Raw genomic sequence first — 21,260 nt, 5'->3', positions numbered from 1 at the left:
TCCTGATGCAGCCTACTGCAAACGTCAAAGTATCTAACTTCATAAGGTCTGACAATTTGAAAGTATTTGGAAGCCAAAAGTGTGAGCAGATGCAATGAGAACTATAAATCTTTCCATTATAACAATTCTGCTCTGGTTTTGGCTTACAAATACTAACTTGAAGGGAACCTGTCACCTGCTTAAAGCACCATAGACTGACTTATGGTACTGTTAGGCGACGGAGCCGAGTGATTTTGGATTTTTTTTTTTATACTCTCCCACTCCCTGGTTCCCACAGTGCCCGCCACCGAAGTCCACACAAAAATCTGACTTTTTTTTTTTTTTTTTCATTTCAGAGTCCCTTGCAAACTCTCATACAAATCTATGGGAGAGCAAGCACACGGGACTCAGAAAAGGGTCAGATTTGTATGCGCTGTGCGGACTTCAATGATGGGGACCAGGGAGTGGGTATTTAAAAAAAAAAAATAAAAAATTTTAAATCCATCTCCCGCCTCCTTGTCTCCTCATCTAATGGCACCGCAACTGGGTATACGGTATGAACTTTATATTATTGTACAGAATTTTTGGAGCTTCAGAGAAATGTTTCCGTTGTACTTCTAACAATTCTGTGTTTGTTTTTTTGCTGATATTGTTGGCTGAATCTGTGGGAATTAAAGCATCTGATGCATCTCTACTACAGTTCTCTATTTTGTGATACCAGTTTCAGTTTCACATCTCATCATAATTTGTTGTCTCTATTCAGTCCCAGTGGCTTATTATAACCACGTGATTACATGCTTTTAATAGTTCCCTTGTACTCTAAAATGGCATTTGTATCCTATATTGGTACAGCGTTCTGACTCTGCTTTGCTGTGTAGCGTACCTCCACTGAGGTAGTGCAGTGTGTTTTTTGTTTTGTTTTTTCTTTCACAGTATTTTGGGGAAAAAAAGTGCTGATTAAGTGAAAGATTTAAAGATTCATGTTTAAACAATTAAACAGTCATAATATTCATTTCTACTGTATTAATACTATGAGGTTTCCAGTCCATTTTCAACAAATCAATGAACCCCATGACAGGTTTAAAGGTTATGTACATCTTTTTCTTTTACCTTTTTATTTTTTTAATCTTAATTTTTTTTAAATCAATGTGTTTTTGCAAATAAAGTCTAATTGTAATTGTTTAAAATTTCTGTTTGCTTTCTGTGCTTACCAGGGCCAGCTCCAGGTTTGTGCAGACCCTTGGGCAACAGAGTCTCAGTGGGCCCCTTTGTGTAACACACATGTGGCAGTAAATCTTCAGCAGCGCATATGGTAGCCATATACTAGTAGATAACAGCTCTACACAGGTGTTTTACGCACCATATATGTGATTACAGTACCATTGTATACAGTGATCATAGGAGACGTCCTCTCTGTCCGGAGTTGTTCAGTTCCCCTTGTCTTCTGTATTTGGCCCAGACTGCCATAACGACTTCTCTCGGCCGCAATTTGTCTCTCTGGTATTTAATACACAGACCTCTTCGGCTCCTTGCTTTTCCATCACCCTACCTGTGTTATCTACACCTTTTGTACAATCCACCCTTTTATAGTACCCAAGACAATAATCATACTTCCCTGTGGGCCTCACATAGTAAGTGCTGTTTATCGTGACCCTCCACACAGTAAATGTGCCCCCACTTAGCAATAATGGCTTTTTTTTATACCCCCCCCCCCCCCCCACACACACACGTATAGTGCCAAATGTATGCTACAGCGCTTATTCACTAATAATGCAATAGTGCGCTCTTCTTAGACTACAAGTTGGAGGACTTACACTTTACCTAAACCAGTCACTCAGGCTAAACTGATGGGTTGTTTACCTGTACCTTCTCTAGCCTGCTCCTTTCTCATGAACAGGCATTCTGTTATTTCACCCTGCGTATGCTCAGCAAAAATAGTGGAGATGAGGATGTGCTGCAACTGTATTGCTGAATGTTGGAAGACAGACTTAGGGAGGAGGAGAGAGGACTGCCCTCTAGTACAATAATACAGTAAAATAAGAGTGCCGGAAGGTAAGAGAAGGGGCAAGAGCAGGATGGACAGGGGAGTATAATAGTGCGTTAGTACTACAGGGTTCTGTAGGGGGTGGGGGGTGAGGACAGATGGTCTGCATAGAATATCAATAGAATTGCATCATAAGGTGCTGGATAACAGGTCAATGTAGTTAGACATGCAGGAAAAGAGGACCAGCAGCTACTCAGAAAGTGGCACATGAGATAAGACCTCTAATAGCTGTGTAATATTTAGCTGGTGTGGCTATGCTAAATGGGTTGTGAAATAAGGGGGGGAGCTATGCAAGCTGATGTTGTGCTTGATCACAAGAGGATAAAAGCTGATTAATGCTAGGAACACCCCCAAAGACAAAAAAACCTAAATGTGGGAGAACTTGTGAGGCAGATGAGGCTTTCTGAAAGCATGAGCAGGAAAGCTCAATTAAAAAAAAAAAAAAAATTGTGCATTTTTTCTCTCCATGACTTGGAAAGATGTGCATTAGTTTTTCACGAACAAAGGTTTCAATAGTCTTTTAACATTTTTTTAACACCTTAGTGGCCATTGTAATACATTGCAATACTTAACATTACATTGGCCACTAAGACTATTGATAGCAGTGTACTACAGGAACAATTGTTCTCAATTATATTAAACTTCCAGTGAAACAAACTTATTTTAATTTAAAAAAGGCAAAACCCCACCTTTCGTCTCTTGGGGTACACTCGCACGAGTTCTGTGCTTTGCGAGATGCACAGAACTTGCACATATATGAACTCCATTCTCTTGATGCAGCAAAGTAAAAAAAAAATAAAATCACAGCATGTCCTGGATTTTTTTTTTCCGTGTCCCTCGGGACGCATTGCCCATTGTTTTCAATGGGACTGTCAAACACATTGCATGCCATGCGATATGTTTCCCATTGAAATCAATGGGAAACACTAGCTAATCTTCAGACATGTGTGAAACACGTGCCGGAGGATCGGAATTTCACTTAAGCGATGCAAGGTGTTTTTCATACAAAAAAAAAAAGCCTTGCACCTGTGTGTAGAGCAAACGTAGACAAGCACGATATTGGGCTGGGTCTCTTGGCACAATATCACATTAACGCATGTGAACGTCACATGGGCGAGTGCAATATTGGGCCGTGAAACTCAGACCGATCTCGTGCACATGGGATTTATCCCTGGATGTGAGGCATTTTTGTGGCCAAATCGCCTGTCATCACTTTAGTCAAGTAGCGATTGGTTTCAATGGGAAATTTTGCACACAGTGAGATGCTTTGCCATCCCTATTGAAAGCAATAGGCAATGGGAGAGAACGTCCAAAGATATGACGTAATTATTTTCTTTTTTTTTTTTATCACTTCCCTGCAGGGGGGAAAAAACGCTTGTGTATGACCCCATTCAAAAGGATGGGACTCGTACTCATGCGAGATTTGTGAATCTCGCAATATGAAAGTGGCCATAGAGCTTCTTTACATTGGCTAGAATCGGTTTCATATTTGTGCAAGATGTGTGCGTCTCGCAATGCACTAATCTCACGCGATTTTCACGCCAGTGTGAAGGCAGCCTTGGACTATTCATTTTAATTTTTTTTTGTTATTGCTGGGTTTGTAATGACACACAAAAAAAATCAATTGCCATCACCCACACAGTGAATGCCATTAAAAAAAAACACTTAGCCAAAATCGCTATTATTGCATATTTCACCTCATAATAGAATCGAGAGATACCAAAAAGTCTTATGAATCACCCAATGGTACTATTAAAATGTACAGTTTGTCCCATAGAAAAAGACCTGATACAGCTGCATAGACTGGAAAGTATGCCATGGGTTTTAGAATGCAGCAATTTAAATTTTAAAAAAACCAAAAACTTATTTTTTAATTTTTTTTTTGTGTGTATGGCCGCTTTCACACGGCTGTAAAAATCGAGCAAGATTTGTGTGTGTGTGTGTGTGTGTGTGGGGGGGGGGGGGACGTAGCATGTCCTATCTTTGGGCGTTCCCCCGGAATGCATCACCAATTGTTTTCAATGGAGCCAGAAAACGCATATCAGTGTGCAATGTGAGGTTTCCCACTGAAAATAATGGAATTCCCCGGTGTGGCTGAAAGGCAGAAACTCCTCGCATCCGTGGGGACAAAACATGTGAACGAGTGTGCACGGCCATGTCAGACTAGCCTAAAAGTAGTGAAATATTTTTAAAATCTATAGATTTGGTTATGACATCATACTGACCAGCAGAATTAATTTAGCATATTATTTACACCACTTGGTGAGTACCGGAAGAAAATTATATTACCTCCTAGTTTTCTATTTTTTTTTAAAGTCGTTTTATTGAAAAGTAAGTAAATGCCAACATTTTTTTATAACATTGTATTACAAAAAAAAATCTAGCGTACAGCTGATAACATTTGAAGGAGGTAATTCACTCCTATAGCGGAAGACGCTACCTAGAGGGTAAAAGAAGGCGTTTAGACATGTCTAGGCCTCAGGTTTCAGCCAAAAAAAAAATAATTGCGTGTGGGGGCGTCTCTCAATTATTGAGATGGAGGATGAGAGTAAGCGTGGAGGGTAAGACGTAAGTGAGGAATCGCACCACTTACCCCATACCTTGTCAAATTTTCCAGGCCCTTTATAAACTATGTAATTGTATGGAATAGTAGAGTTGACCAATTTTTGCCACATTGACACTGAGGGATTCCTTCGATCCATCCAGCGTAGTGCTATGACTTTCCTAGCCAGGAATAGTACCTCTCTCAAAAATATTCTATTATGATGCTGCCAAATCTCCTCCACGAGTATCCCGAAGAGGCACACATCCGGGGGAAGGGGGGGGGGGGAATCCCTGTGAGGAATCCTAATGCATTTGGATGATGAAATTCTGCCCATTCTCTGCAACCTCACTGGAGTAAGGTAGCACAGATGTACAATATAAAACTGTATTAACTTGTTATTAGCCGCAGGAGAAACAAGGGGAGGCTAGTAGCTCTTAAAAGAATTCTTCTGTAAGGGTTGGTATCAGTGTTTTCCATTTCACCAGGGCCGGGGGAGTATTAAGAGAGGTCATTGCTGCGATTAGTGAGGAGTGGATATGAGCCCCTGTGGTCCTTGGGAGCATAGTATACCTATCAGGGGGTAGTGTGATATAGAGGGTCCAGGAGATGGAAATTGTGCAGTGCATGTCTGATTTGTAGGAATCTAAAAACATGGGTACATGGTAGTTCGTATTTAGTTCGTAGTTGTTCAAAGGAGGAGAAAATATTAGACGTGTACAGATCACCCAGAGTTCGTATTTAGAGATGAGCGAGCGTACTCGGAAAAGCACTACTCGCTCGAGTAATTTGCTTTATCCGAGTATCGCTGTGCTCGGGTCTGAAGATTCGGGTGCCGGCACGGAGCGGGGAGCTGCAGGGGAGAGCAGGGAGGAACGGAGGAGGTAAGATCTTTCTCTCCCTCTCTCCTGCCCGCTCTCCCCTGCTCCCCGCTGCGACTCACCTGTCAGCCGCAGCGGCACCCGAATCTTCAGACCCGAGCACAGCGATACTCGGATAAAGCACATTACTCGAGCGAGTAGTGCTTTTCTGAGTACGCTCGCTCATCTCTATTCGTATTCCATAATTCTCCCACCTAGAGACATTCTGTAAGTACCTCCTTATTTTTAGTGTACAAAAATAGTAAAACAAAAAAACTGTATAAACTTGGTATTGCTGTAATTGTGCTGACTCAGAAAATGTTATATTATTCTGCATACTGAACACTCTAAAGAGGAAATCCAAAAAAAGAAAAGCAGTGTATTTTAGTTTCCTCAATTTCACTGGAAAAAAAGTTATATATTATATATGTACCACAAATGAAGCCGTTAAAAAAAAAAAAATTCTCTATATATATATATATATTTATACACGCACCTTAAAAAAACAAGCCCTCACATGGTTATGTCGACAGAAGATAAAGCTGTGGCTCTATGGGAACCGCCCCCCCAGGTCACCCAATAGGTCGTTAGAGCTTAAAATGGACCGGACATACAAAGCAAAGGATGCATGAATATTGATAATGAAAATTTTGAAGTCCTGAAACATCGCATGTCAATTTACTTTGATAAATTACAATACTGTCAGATCTGTGTACCGAATAAAGGTGTCCGATTTTTGTTCATAAAATTTGGATACAAATAGTCTCTGATCTGAATATGATGTTCATCAGGTAGTGATTGAAGAATAGAGGAAAGCTGATATTTATATATAAACAACTGAAGGTGTGTGAGCCCACTTTACAGCTTCAACCATTACCTTCCACTTCTCAAAATTAATTTGGCCAAAAGTATGTGTTCACCTGACAATCACAAATATGAGTTTGTTGGAGATCCTATTTCAAAGCTGTGGACAATAACATGGAGTTAATCTCTCTGGTTTAAAAGCTTCCAGTTTTCTGGGAAGGCTTTCCACAAGATTTCTATGTGTGCAGGAATTTGTCCCTGTCGGTTCAGCCCTCCTGTGTGCTGGGGGGCACTACACCCATTGTGAATTTTATGTGGCTGAGCTTTTGCTTCTAGACGCTTCCACTGTACAGTCATGGCATTTACAGTTGACTGGGGTAATTCTATTATCAGAAGTTTCGTGAACTGAATTATAGCAAAGGTGTTATACTAGGATAATTATGTTTAAAGGCCCTGAATTTGTTTCAGATTCATTTGCTTACTAAATATAAAATAATATTCTATACGATAGACAAAAGGGTCTGTGGGTCGCCTAAAGACTGCACCACAACTGTTCATGGGCTGTGTCTGGTATTGCAACTCATCCTCATTCAAGTTGAATTGAGATGAACTGCACTATGAAAGAAAAGTTATGGACAGATATTGCACTGTTTCCAGAAAAACAGCAAACCATTTTGTCTGGTCCCAGATAAATCCCTTTAGGCAACCTAGCTGCCGCCACTAGGAGTCTGACAGTAAGCAGAAAAAGTGTTAGCTCACCCTACCAGCTATACCTTTCCTGCAGGTGCCAAGCTCTCCGTTACAAATCTTTGGTCCTTCGAGAATACAGGGTTGGCACTAAACTCTCCCTGGTACCCACTGAAAAGGGCTAACAGCGTGAAGCCAACCACCCTATTGTATGCCCAACCCTCAGAAAAAAAGGAGGTACGGTGTAACACCAGTTTGACTGTTACCTGTTGACTGTTACCTTATATGAGTTACTCCAACTGGTGCCTCTATCTTCCTCTTCTTAGGAGTGTGCTTGCTGCTGGGAGCCAGACAGGAACCTCTCTCCCAACTCCCCAGCAGGACTCTCACTGCACGATGTGCAGAATCTTTTCCAGATACTGCCTGTTGCTGGTCTGCATTTTTCTGATCAGCGGGGGAAGGGAGGGGTGGTCTGCATCGCTACTCATTGATGGTGATATTACAGAGGACCTTAGGGAATGGACTACTCTAGTCACTCTAGAGAATCCTCCATTCTAGGTGCCAATTGGTTCCCACACTTCCCAGGGCTAAAGCCCGCCCTCAGGTCCTTTTCCTAATTCCTCAGCATCCTCTCTTGGTTGAGCCCTTCTCATAGCAGTGAAGACTGTGCCCACCAGCACAGGCTAGCTCCATTTTATTTGTGCTCCTCCTACAGCAACAAGCAAATTAAAGCCTACCACCATATCTGACTCCAGGGCAGAATGCTCCAACCAGGCTGCAGCTAGAGGCGCACAACTTGCGTGCTCTCACTGTCATACCAAATTTTCATGTGGGCAGTCTGAACCAGTCTGCGCTGATTACCTCCCATTGAGACAAGCTCCCAGTGATCAAGCCTACTGGTCCCTCCCAGAATGAACACGTGCAATCCTGGACCTTACTAAAGCATCCAAGACGATCATTGACATGCTGGATAGGACTTCTGGTCACCCATTCCCAACTGCGTCTGACAAAGATGGCTCCTTAACCCCTGGCCCCTCCTGTGGAAGAAACAGGAAGAGGTCTAAACGATCTCACTTGCGTCAGCCTCATCGTCCTCCCCACCCCTCACTGGAATGCACTCTGAGCTTTTCCCCAGGGATGACCCTCGCTCGGAAGGCGAGGTGTCTTAGTCTTCATCTAATTCAGATCTGGATGAGGAGCAATCGTCCAAACTATCCCCTTTAATTGATAGTTCAAGAACAGCGGTGAAGGACACCCTTGAGGTGAACGATCCAGAGCCAGAAGCATCCGCAATGGAAGTCTCTCACAGACATCCAAGACTTTCCACTAAGGTCTTTCCTTCCCATAAGAAATTTGAAGACGTCTTGACCAGGGAATGGAATCTCCCGACAAGCATTTCACTGAACCGAAGCACCTAGACATTATATAGCCCTTTATGGAAGAGGCCATAAAGAAATGGGTATTATCTTCGTCGGTAGACCCTCCAGTGTCATGCTTGGCAAAATATGGTGGACACCTTCTTTTGTGGATGCCTGCAATAGTAAAACTAGAACCACTAATCAAAACATCTTTTGAGGAAGTGGTTTCGGCCCTACAACCTCTCTTGCTTTTACTTGGGTCAGGAGGTCAATTTCTGAGTGGGCCAAGTAATTGCACAGTGGCATTCGCTCTGATTCTTCCTCCGAAGAACTCGTAGAAATTGCACAACAAATTGGTCATGCAGGCAAATATCTCTGTGGCCAGACTACTGACTCCGCCTTCCTTGGTCCTCATAGTAAGGCATAGGACCTTGACTGAAATCGTAGGATGCTGATGCAACGTCTAAAAGGTCAATAACTGGACTCCACTTTGTAGGTTCCCTATATTTCGGCGCTCAGATAGATAAAACATTTTCGGAAGCCATGGGTGGTAAGAGTTCCAACTTACCTCAAAACAGGTCTAGCCTAACTAGGTCTGCTCAGATCACAGGAAGAAACCTTGCTTCAGACTCCGGCACTCCTAGTATCTCCATCCACAGGCTCCCATGCCTTCCACAAAATCCTCTGCATGAAGGACAGGCCCCACCCCAGTCACTCAGGATGGGGGGATAATTTTCCTGCTTCCGAGACATCAGGTTTTCACACGTCTTAGCCGCCTTGGTTTGGGAGGTCATCTCTTCAGGCTATGCCATAGAGTTTGTCAACCACCCTTTGGAGCATTTCTTCAGGTACAGACTTGTGATGTCTCCTTCACATTTTGATGATTTGGATCAAGCGGTATGCCAGCTACTAGTCCAGACTGCATCCGTCCCAATTCCATTCGCATAGCATTTTACAGCTTTTTATTCAATCCTTTTCACTCTCAAGAAGGATGGGTCATCCCACCCCATTATATACTTGAAACCGAATCAATATGGTAAAGTCATCATTTCTGAATGGAGTTCCTAAAGTTGGTTATCACGTCCATGGAACAAGTTGAATTCCTGGGATCCATAAATATCAAGGACCCATACCTCCATGTGCTCATCTGCAGAATCCATCAACGTTTTTTGCATTTCACACTTTGGTTGGAACACTACTAGTTTGTAACTTTCCCTTTTGGGTTGGCTATGGTTCCATGGCTGTTCATAAAAGTCCTGACAGCAGTGATGACCCTTCTACACTTCAGGGGGATTGTCACTACCCTTATCTGGATGACATCCTAGTGAAGGGACCTTCCCACTCAGTCTCTCTGAAGAGTCTCCACATCACTCTAGACACACTTTCGTTCATGACGATTGTCAACTACCCCAAGTCCTCTCTCTTCCCTTCTCCGCATCTGGAATCTTTGGGCCTGGTCTTTGACACGATAAGTTCACGTGTTCTTCTATCATTGCAGAAATTTATATTGCTCCAGACACAGGTGCGCTCCTTACAGATTCTGACTTCAATCCCCATTAACATTGTATGAGAGTCCTGGGGTTAATGATCTCGATGTTCAAGATGAGCCCACTCAGCCAATTTCACGCTCAACTACTGCAGTGGACAATCTTCTTGGTGGGACAAATCCTCACACTTGCTGGATCAGAGAATCCGACTTTCCTAGACACTTCGTCACTCCCTCAACTGGTGGCTGGAATCCCCTCTAGTTCATCAAGGGCGATCCTTCCTGACACCACAGTGGTTGGTGCTGACCATGAATGGGGAGGGACATTACGCAACTTCACTGTGCAGGGACAGTACAGGGATTGTTGTTCCCAATAAATGTGTTGGAACTTTGGGCCATGCTACTGTTGCTCCATCAATTTGCGCAACAACTGTTGGGGTTTTCAGTCCATGTTCAAATGAACAATGTGACAGCTGTTGCGTACGTAAATCATCAAGGCACAATCCTTAGTTTAACAGTCATGGAAGAAGTGGAAAAAGTCCAAGCATGAGCGGAAACACACGATCTCAGCGATCCACATATTAGACATGAACAACATATAAATACCTGTGTGACAAATGAGGAGTCTCCCAAACACTGATATGTTGGTGTCCAGAATCAATTACAAGATTCCATCTTCATGTCCAGGTCAAAGGATCCTGAAACGCGGGCGATGGACACTCATAATTCAGTGAACAGACTTCAAGTTCCCCTACATATTTCCCCGTTCCCGCTCATTCTTCACCTTCTCAAGAAGATCAGGCAGGAAGGTCTTCTAGTGGTACTTGTGGCTCCAGACTGACTGATGCACATGGCAGGTGGACCTAGTCGACCTACTTATTGACTCTCCATGGCGCCTTTCACTTCGAGACGATCTTCTCTTGCAGGACCTCCCTTCCACCCAAGTTATGCCACATCCTGAGTGATTGGGGTTTTACTAAACCTATCATCCAGACCAGCCAGCACCCACCCAGTTTTTTTTTATTTAGAGATTTGCTTGATATCTCCTTCCTTGTTGGAGCATTTTTCCCAGAGTTATGCATGGTTCCCCACCGTGATACGGTTTAATTCTTAATATTTTATATCTTACACTACCTGTTGTATGTGTTACACTACCTGTTTCATATCCTACTCTGCTGCTCCTACTGCTTGCATACAAAGGAGGAGTATAGCTGATAGGAGGAGTTAACACTTTTCTGCTTAGTGTCCACCTCCTATTGGCAGTAGCTATACCCACACTTCAAGCTGTGTCCACCAATGAATAAAACGAAAAGATTTTATGGTAAGTTAAAAAATCTCATTATGTCCCCTAGCCTATTTTCTCTCTATGCTAATCTAGAGGAAGGCAAAAAACCCCAATGAGGTAGAAGCCAAATTTCCTCATTTAAGGAAAAATATTCCTTCCTGAATCAAAGAATAATAATCCCTGGATCATCGACTCTTATGAAGTAATTAATAACTATAACATTGTCACATCTGTCTCTTGAGATCTGTTGTACTACATTTTTTCTGGAGCTTTCTTGCTCAGGTGTGGGGAGATTGTGCTGGCTGGGCATGTGTGTGGGTCTCCTGTCAGCCAATCACTCTAGGTCAGTACACATAAAGCTGTCTTCCCACGTGTGGGTGTGTTCAGCTTTCTCTGTTCTCGTTTCTCTTTGTTGTGTGAGCAAGTTCTACGTGTGGTGGCTGCAAAAAAGGTTTGTGTCTTGTGGTTTGGTTATGTCACTTGACTCCTGGTTAGTGTAGGGACTAGCGGTAATGGCCAAAATGTCAACAAATACCTGGCATTTATAGCATTAATATCTGTGTCTAGTGTTTGTAGAAGATAGGGAGAGGTGTTAATCGGTGGTTGTTTTACTTGGTGTTCTCTAACCCTGGTAACATTCATGTGGGCCCTGTGCTCACTTGCCCACATGAAAATAACATAATGTTATTTTAGGCATTATGTTAGTGACACGTCTGTGTTACGGGTGGTTAGGTGTGTCTGTGCATGTGTTTGTTGGAGCATATTCCCCCGTCTTCCCTGAAGATAGTTTGGACACCTACTGTCCCTACCTCCTTGCGTTCTGGGGTGCATGCATGGAGTAGTGTGCGATATGGTGACTGCACAGGTGCATACACCCGCAGGTTTCTCCTTATCCTTTTGCAGAGGCGGCTTCCAAAGTGCCAGGTGGGTGAGGTCTAGCGCTCCTTCCTTGTGTACGGTGGGTATGGTGTCTCCATACTCCTTTCATTGTATTGGTGACACGCTTGACTTCTGAGTGGTGTTCATATGTTATGTTATGAACTATGTTGTCTTTTTGTTGTGCAGACTTTCTCCGGAGTATAATACTACCTGTATTAGTTTTCCCTTCTCCTGCTGACTGCCTGGCATCTGCACTAGGCCCATACGAATAAGTCCTGTACAGCAGGACGGATTGCCATTTTTTCCCCACTGGTCTGTGCACTCTTTTTGGAAACTTACTAAGGCCGGTTGTGTAAGGCGCAGAGGTTCTATTTTGAGGTACACAATTTGTTACTCCTTTTTATTCGTCATATTTGCCTTGGTGTCAGGGCCTTTTTAGATAAATCCTGTACACGTGCGTGGCTTGGAGGAGTTGCTAAAAAAAATAAATTTTGTATGCCTTAAGGGTCCAGAGGCACCTTTTTTTAAGGGGGGGGGGGGTGTTATGTCACATCTATCTTCCGAGATCTGTGGTACTACAGGTTCTCTGGAGCTTTCCTGCTGAGGTGTGGGGGAATGTGCTGGCTAGACGTGTGTGTCTCCAGTCAGCCAATCACTCCAGGTCAGTACATATAAAAGCTGTCTTCCCAGGTGTGGGTGTGTTCAGCTTTCTCTGTTCTCATTTCTCTTTCTGTATTGTGTGAGCAGGTTCTATGTATGGTGGCTGCAAGAAAGGTTTGTATCTTGTGGTTTGGTTATGTCGCTGTACTGCTGGTTAGTGTAGGGACTAGCGGTATTGCCAGGAGCCATGGCGTGGCCAACTAGCTTCCATATTTTGGCCAAAATGTCAACAAATACCTGGCATATATAATATTAACATCTACTAGTGTTTGTGCATTGGCTGCTGTATGGTGTGATTATGGCTTTGTGGGTCTTCTTATCCTGTCCAGTTGTCCCTGTCAGTGGTGGCATGTGTATGTGTCCTAGCATGCGTGCATGGGTTCCTTGGGGCAGCAAGGGCCCAGATACGAAGACCGCTGGGCCGCCTTTTATGGGGACGATATACTTGCTTAGGTAGGTCCTTGGTCATGTTTCTTTTGTAGAAGTTTCCTATCCTTGGTAACGTTTGTGTGGGCCCGGTGATCACTTGCCCACATGAACGTAACAAACATGTAATATTGTAACGCTCAAGAAATGCATCCAGACAGCTCTTAAATTATTTTATTGTCTTGTCTGTGTTCAGGTGGGTGATGCCTGACGCAGTTCCCTTTATGTCAATTTAGTGTCTAACTCTTTCCCTTTGGTGTGAGGACACTTGCTCTAGTGAGTTTCCCAACACCCTGGGGTTTTGCTTTCATGCATGATGTGTGATGTGTCTGTGCAGGTGGCTGGACATGTGTGAACAGTGATGTGTTTTGTTGGATCTCTGCTGGTGGCCAGACATGTGGTGTGGACAGCTATATTCTGTGTTGCATGCAATCCCTGGGTGTGAACTATGTCCTGTCCTGCTTTGGATGGTTAACCATTTCTGGGCTAGTTAGATCCTTATGTTTCAGTGTGGGGCTGTCCCTATCAGGATGATCGCCCTGCTTGCAGGCAGGATTCCTGGGGTTAGTTGTCTCATTAGAGTAGCGTCCTGCGAGACAACAAGGACCCTTGAAATGGACTTGCGGGCTTACCATATATTCTGGCGTATAAGACGATGCCCCAACTGTCGCCTTATACGCCGGGAATACAGTGTGAGAAAAAAAAAATAGTACTCACCTCCCGCGGCGCTCTGCGGCGTTGCTACAGGCTGTCACTCCTTCCTCGTCGCCGACAGAGCATTGCTTTCTGGATGCGGGGCTTGAAATCTCCGCCTCCAGAAAACTAATGCTGTGATTGGCTAACTCAGGCAGCGTCAGCCAATGAAAGCTGGTGCTGCGTTAGCCAATCACAGCCATTCAATGACATCATTGAATGGCTGTGATTGGCTAATTCAGGCGGTGTCAGCCAATCACAGCCATTCTATGATGTCATTGAATGGCTGTGATTCACTGATGCCACGTGAGTTGGCCAATCACAACATTAGCTTTGTGGAAGCAGGGATTTCAAGCCACGCATCCAGAAAGCAATGCTCTGTCGGCGACGAGGAGGGAGCGACAGCCCGCAGAAGCGCCGCAGAACGCTGTGGGAGGTGAGTACTGTTTTTTTTTTTTGGGGGACACCCTTTTTTTTTGTATACCCGGCGTATAAGACGACCCCCGTCTGCAGAGCAGATTTTTCGGGGTTAAAAGGTCGTCTTATACGCCGGAATATACGGCCGGAATATCTTCGCCATAATACAAAAGAATTTCTTGTACATTCTATAGTTATTCCATCTAGCTGTGTGTGCAGGTATGCTGGTGAGTTTTTTGAGCTTTTGTCAGTCTTTGTGTTATTTCTGTCCCTGTGTCCCAGTTCACAGTTCACTAGCTTTTGGTACTTAGCGTGTGTGCAGTTATTTGCAGAAGATTTCAGGTTCCAGAGCCAGTGCGTCCTGGGTGGACGTAACGTATCTGTCTATCCCATTACTTAATGTGATATAAAAAAGATGATGGGGGGGATCTCTGTATTGTCCTCTGATATATTTATACAGTTATTAGAGGGCCCCCTTGTTACAGTCCTGGGTATAACTAGAAGATGGGAGAGATCTCTGTACTGACTCCTGATATATCTATACATAGTTATCAGAGCACACCCTTGTTACAGTCTTGGGTATAAATAGATGATGGGAGAGATTTCTGTACTGACCCATGATATATCTATACATAGTTATCAGAACGCCCTATTGTTACACTCCTGGATATAAATAGATGATGGGAGGGATCTCTGTATTGTCCCCTGATATCTCTATATATAGATATTAGAGCGCCCCCTTGTTACAGTCCTGGGTATAAATAGATGGTGGGAGAGATCTCTGTATTTTTCCCTGATATATCTATACGAGTACATAGTTATTAGGTTGCCCCTCAGGTCTCAATTTTGATAACTTCTTTTGATATTGTAGTCCATCCATTCCATTTATTACTTTAGTTGCCCATCTTTGTACCCACTCATGTTTTGATATGTCCATCCTGAATACCGTTGGCCAAAGCTGTCCACAATATTGCGTGTGTGGTCTAACCAGTGACTTGTGAAGAGGAAAAACAATGTTCTCGTTATGTGCCTCTAGACCCCTTTTGATGCACCCCATGATCCTATTTGCCTTGGGAGCAGCTGCCTAGCACTGGTTGCACCAGTTAGGCTTACCGTTAACTAAAATTCCCAAGTCATTTTCCATGTTAGTTTTACCCAGTGGTTTCCCATTGAGTATGTAATGGTATTCCCATTTAGTATGTAATGGTATGTAATTGGTATTTCCCCTGGCCATGTACAGAACCTTACATTTATCAGTTTTAAACCTCATTTTCTACTTTTCTGCCCAACCCCCAACGTATCGAGGTCCTCTTGCAACCACCTTGCATCCTTTCTTGTGTTCATGTCGTTGCATAGTTTTGTGTCATCTGCAAATATTGATATTTACTGTGCAATCCTTCTACAGGGCATTAATAAGTATATATATTTTTTAAATAGGGCCCCAAACCACCCCCTGTGGTACCCCAATAGTAACAGTGAACATTCCAATACTGCCTCCTGTGGTACCCCACTAATAATGGCGACCCCTCCAATACTGCCCCCTGTGGTGGTAACTCACTAGTAACAGTGACCCCTCCAGTACTGCCCCCTGTGGTACTCCACTAGTAATGGTGACCCAATCAGAGTATGTACCATTTATAACCACCCTCTGCTTTCTATTATTGAGCCAGTTACTTACTCACACACATTCTCATCCAGACCAAGCATTCTCATTTTATATACCAACCTTTTATGCGGCACAGTATCAAACGCTTTGAAAAGTCCAGATACACAAGATCCAATGATTCTCCCCGATCCAGTCTAGAACTTACCTACTCGTAGAAGCTAATTAGATTGGTTTGACAGGAGTGATCTTTCATAAACCCATGCTTATATGGAGTTATACAGCTATTTTCCTTGAGATACTCCAGGATAGCATCTCTTAGAACCCCTTCAAACATTTTACCCACAATAGAAGTAAGACTTACCGGCCTTTAATTTCCAAGTTAACTTTGACGACCCCTTTTTGAAAATTGGCACCACATTGGCTATGCGCCAATCAAGTGGAAAAGACCCTGTCACTATGGAGTCCTTAAATATAAGAAACAATGGTCTTTGTATTGCATTACTTGATTCCCTCCCTTAAAACCCGGGGGTGTATGCTATTGGGACCTGGTGATTTGTCAATTTTAACCTTTTTAAGACTTCTCTACACTTCTTCCTGGGTTAGACTGATGACATTTAATGGAGAGTTTACATTATCACTCTATATCTTATCTGGCATTACATTTTCCTCTGTGAATATACTGGAGAAAAAACTAAGAGATTTGCTTTCTCCTCATCACCCTCTACAATTTTTCCTACATTATCTATTAAAGGGCAAACACTTTCAGTATTAAACTTTTTTATCTATATATATAAAGCTGAAAGCCCTCACTGACTCACTGACTCACTCACTGACTGACTGACTGACTGACTGACTGACTCGCCAAAAGTTCTCCAACTTCCCGATTTCGTAGAAACATGAAATTTGGCGCAAGCATAGATTATCTCCAAAGTAGGAAAAGAAATTGGGTCCCAACTCGATTATTCAATTCTAGCGCAAAAGAATTGGCGGCGAAATTTAACGTACATAATCTAAATCACTCACTTCCCAATGTCATAGAAACGGGAAATTTGGCACGAGCATTGATTATGTCATAAATAGGAAAAGTTAATAGGTCCCAACTCGATTATTCAATTCTATGCGCAAAAGAATTGGCGTCCAAATTTTACGTACATAATCTAAATCACTTCCCAATGTCATAGAAACGTTAAATTTGGCAGGAGCATTGATTATGTCATAAAAAGGAAAAGCTAATGGGTCCCAACTCGATTATTCAATTCTATGCGCAAAAGAATTAGCGTCCAAATTTTACGTACGGAATCTAATTTTCTCCCTTTCTGGTGTCATAGAAACATGAAATTTGGCACGAGCATTGATTATGTCATAAATAGGAAAAGTTAATAGGTCCCAACTCCATTATTCAATTCTAGCACAAAAGAATTAGCGTCGAAATTTTACGTGCGGAATGTAATTTCTTTACTTTCCAGTGTCATAGAAACAGGAAATTTGGCACAAGCATTGATTATGTCATAAATAGTAAAAGCTAATGGGTCCCAACTCCATTATTCAGTTCTATGCGCAAAAGAATTAGCGTCCAAATTTTACGTACGGAATCTAATTTTCTCATATTCCGGTGTCATAGAAACGGAAAAATTTGGCACGAGCATTGATTATGTCATAAATAGTAAAAGTTAATAGGTCCCAATTCCATTATTCAATTGTAGCGCAAAAGAATTGGCGTCGAAATTTTACGTGCGGAATGTAATTTTTTCACTTTCCGGTGTCATAGAAACAGGAAATTTGGCAAGAGCATTGATTATGTCATAAGTAGTAAAAGCTAATGGGTCCCAACTCCATTATTCAATTCTATGCGCAAAAGAATTAGCGTCCAAATTTTACGTGCGGATTGTAATTTTCTCACTTTCCGGTGTCATAGAAACTTGAAATTTGGCACGAGCATTGATTATGTCATAAATAGGAAAAGCTAATGGGTCCCAACTCGATTATTCAATTCTATGCGCAAAAGAATTAGCGTCCAAATTTTACGTGCGGAATGTAATTTTTTCACTTTCCGGTGTCATAGAAACAGGAAATTTGACACGAGCATTGATTATGTCATAAATAGTAGAAGCTAATGGGTCCCAACTCGATTATTCAATTATATGCGCAAAAGAATTAGCGTCCAAATTTTACGTACGGAATCTAATTTTCTCACTTTCCGGTGTCATAGAAACGGGAAATTTGGCACGAGCATTGATTATGTCATAAATAGGAAAAGCTAATGGGTCCCAACTCGATTATTCAATTCTATGCGCAAAAGAATTAGCGTCCAAATTTTACGTGCGGAATGTAATTTTCTCACTTTCCGGTGTCATAGAAACCGGAAATTTGGCACGAGCATTGATTATGTCATAAATAGGAAAAGCGAATGGGTCCCAACTCCATTATTCAATTCTATGCGCAAAAGAATTAGCGTCCAAATTTTACGTGCGGAATGTAATTTTCTCACTTTCCGGTGTCATAGAAACGGGAAATTTGGCACGAGCATTGATTATGTCATACATAGGAAAAGCTAATGAGTCCCAACTCCATTATTCAATTCTATGCGCTAAAGAATTAGCGTCCAAATTTTACGTGCGGATTGTAATTTTCTCACTTTCCGGTGTCATAGAAACGGGAAATTTGGCACGAGCATTGATTATGTCATAAATAGGGAAAGCCAATGGGTTCCAACTCGATTATTCAATTCTATGCGCAAAAGAATTAGCGTCCAAATTTTACGTACATAATCCAAATCTCTCACTTCCCAATGTCATAGAAACATGAAATTTGGCACAAGCATTGATTGTGTCATAAATATGAAAAGTTAATAGGTCCCAACTCAATTATTCAATTCTAAGCGCAAAAGAATTAGTGTCCAAATTTTATATACGTAATCTAATTCTCTCACTTCCTGATGTCATTTTATATGAAGGAAACGTCGCATGGTTACCTCCACGTGGTGTTTTCTGGGTAGCGCAGAGAACTATGCAAAATGGTGAACATATGTTTTTCCTCAGTATCTCTAAAGTAACCACGACTTCATAAGATTTTCCGTGTGAACACCAGATAAACACCAGTACCAAATTAACTCGGGAGAAGCCGGGTATATCAGCTAGTTTATTTATATAATTGAAGAACAGTTTAGGGTTAGTTTTACTCTCTTTGGCAATAAGTCTCACTGCCTCTATTTTTGCTGCTGTAATCTGATTTTAATTTTTTTTCCTTATAGGTTTTTATGCTTCTTCGCTGCCTTCTTGTTTTAGTAGTTTAAATGCTTTCTTTTTGCGTTTTATTGCCCCCTTTACATCTTTATTGAGATACATTGGTTTTCTCCTATTACTAAGTCTTTTATCCCTGTAAGGTATGTACCGCTTACAGTAAGTAATTAGGATGTTTTTAAATGCTTCCCTTTTATTGTTTGCACTCTTATTTTTGAGGACATTATCCCAGTCAATAAGCTTAAAGGCATCACCAAGCTGATAGAACTTATCCTTCCTAAAGTTTAGTATTTTGTAGCTCCCCTATAAAACTCTCTCTTGAAAGATAAATTGAAATGTATTATATTATTGTCACTATTTACCAGGTGCCCTTTAATCTGCACCCCTATTATTCTGTTAGGTCTGTTGATTAGTATTAGGTCCAAAATGGCTGTTTCTCTAGTCGGATTCTGTACAAGTTGGGTAAGGGTAATTATCTTTAATAACCAACATAAAGTTGTTACCTTTATGAAATCCGCAGGTTTCGGCTTCCCAGTTTATATCTGGATAGTTAAAGTCCCCCATAATAATTACCTCATTGTGATTTCCTGCTTCCTCTTATTTGCTTCAATAATAAAATTTCAGTGGTTCCTGTTATATTTGGTGGTCTATAGAAAACCCCTATGAAGATATTATTGTTGTTTTTACCTCTATGTATTTCCATCCAAGAAGACTCCATATGTTCATCTCCCTCCCATATATCTCCCTGTAATGTGGGCTTTAAACCGGAATTTACATAAAGACAAACCCCTCCTCCTTTTCAATTTTTATAATCCCTTCTGAACAGACTAAGTTCACCGCCCAGTCACAGCTTTTCTTCCAACCAGGCCTGCATTATTCCCACTATGTTGTAGTTTTCCTCAGACATTATTACTTCTAGTTTGTCTATTGGTTATTACTTCTAGCATTAGTCACTATAGAGTTTAGAAGGTTTTGGTTATTTTTTATATTACGTTTATCCCAACTAACTATTCTGCCTGTTCTAACTGTACTAACCCCTCCCTCTGCTCCACACCCGTTTCCATTACTTAGTCCTAAGTCACTGTCTATAGTATATTCCCCTCTATCTCCCCCCCCTTCCCAGTCCACCCCAGTTAATCTACTAGTAATGTCTCCTCTGTTTGAATATAACATGATATGCGCATTGGTTGTTTATCCACTTGGCATACTTGCACTATAGAAATCTGACTTTTATACTGTACATGTAAGCAGACGTCTCTTTCCCAAAGTGAACATTCTGTAATTGGTAAACATGTTTTGTGGGCAATAATTTATAATATGATTGAGTCAGGTGTTTATAATGCATGCTATATGTATGCATAATTGAGGTATAAGAACTGGGTCTATTGATGTATGAATGATCCATGATGTGAAAGAGTACATAGCTGGAGAGTGTGGCCTCATATGCACAGTGCATCTTTGCTTGTCATTTTGCATCAGGGTTTTTTCATTTCCCTAGCCAAGTCAGAACTGGAAGTGGATAGAAGGGTAGGTTAAACCCTGTTTTTTTTACCACAGGTTAAGCTGTGCACTCCTGCAGCTCATATGTTAAAAATGACTGTACATACTGCTAACGTAGGGCAGCATCCATTTTGTAAGAAATATATGTATTAAAACTTCAATTACCTTAAACCTGGTGGCCATGTCATAGGACTTGCAGCTTTTATATTCCATATATGCTTAGTTTAGCCCCTTCAATGGCGGGTTTCTTACCACCCTGTCGTACCCACCAGGGCAGGTTTTTTAAATGGGCCAATCATTTAATTTTAACTAATTTTCCAGTCGCGTTCCAAGAGCCATAACTTTTTCATTTTTCCATTGACACAGCCATATGAGGGTTTGTTTTTTTGCGGGACAAGTTGTATTTTTTGATGGCATCATTTTTGGGTATGTATAATATATTGCATAACTTTTGTAAAAAAAAATTTATAGAGAGATTGGGGGAAAACAAGAAATTCTGCCATTTGTTTTTTGGATTTCATTTTTATGGCGTTCAGTGTGCAGTATAAATAATTCTGGCGATACCAAGTTTATACAGTTTTTTAATGTTTTGCTATTTCTGTACATTTAAAACATTTTTTTTTTCTTAAAGGTTTGCTTTTGTGTCGCCACATTCCAAGAGCCGTATTAATTTTATTTTTCCATTGCCAGAGTTCTAGAAGGCCTTGTTTTTTGTGGGATGAACTTTAGTCTTCATTTATCTAATTTTTAGGAACATGTAAAATTTTGATCGCTTTTTATTCCATTTTTTCTAGG

Source organism: Eleutherodactylus coqui, chromosome 3 (assembly GCF_035609145.1).
Source record: "Eleutherodactylus coqui strain aEleCoq1 chromosome 3, aEleCoq1.hap1, whole genome shotgun sequence".
NCBI classification, from domain to species: Eukaryota; Metazoa; Chordata; class Amphibia; order Anura; family Eleutherodactylidae; genus Eleutherodactylus; species Eleutherodactylus coqui.
This window is presented reverse-complemented; position numbering follows the sequence as displayed.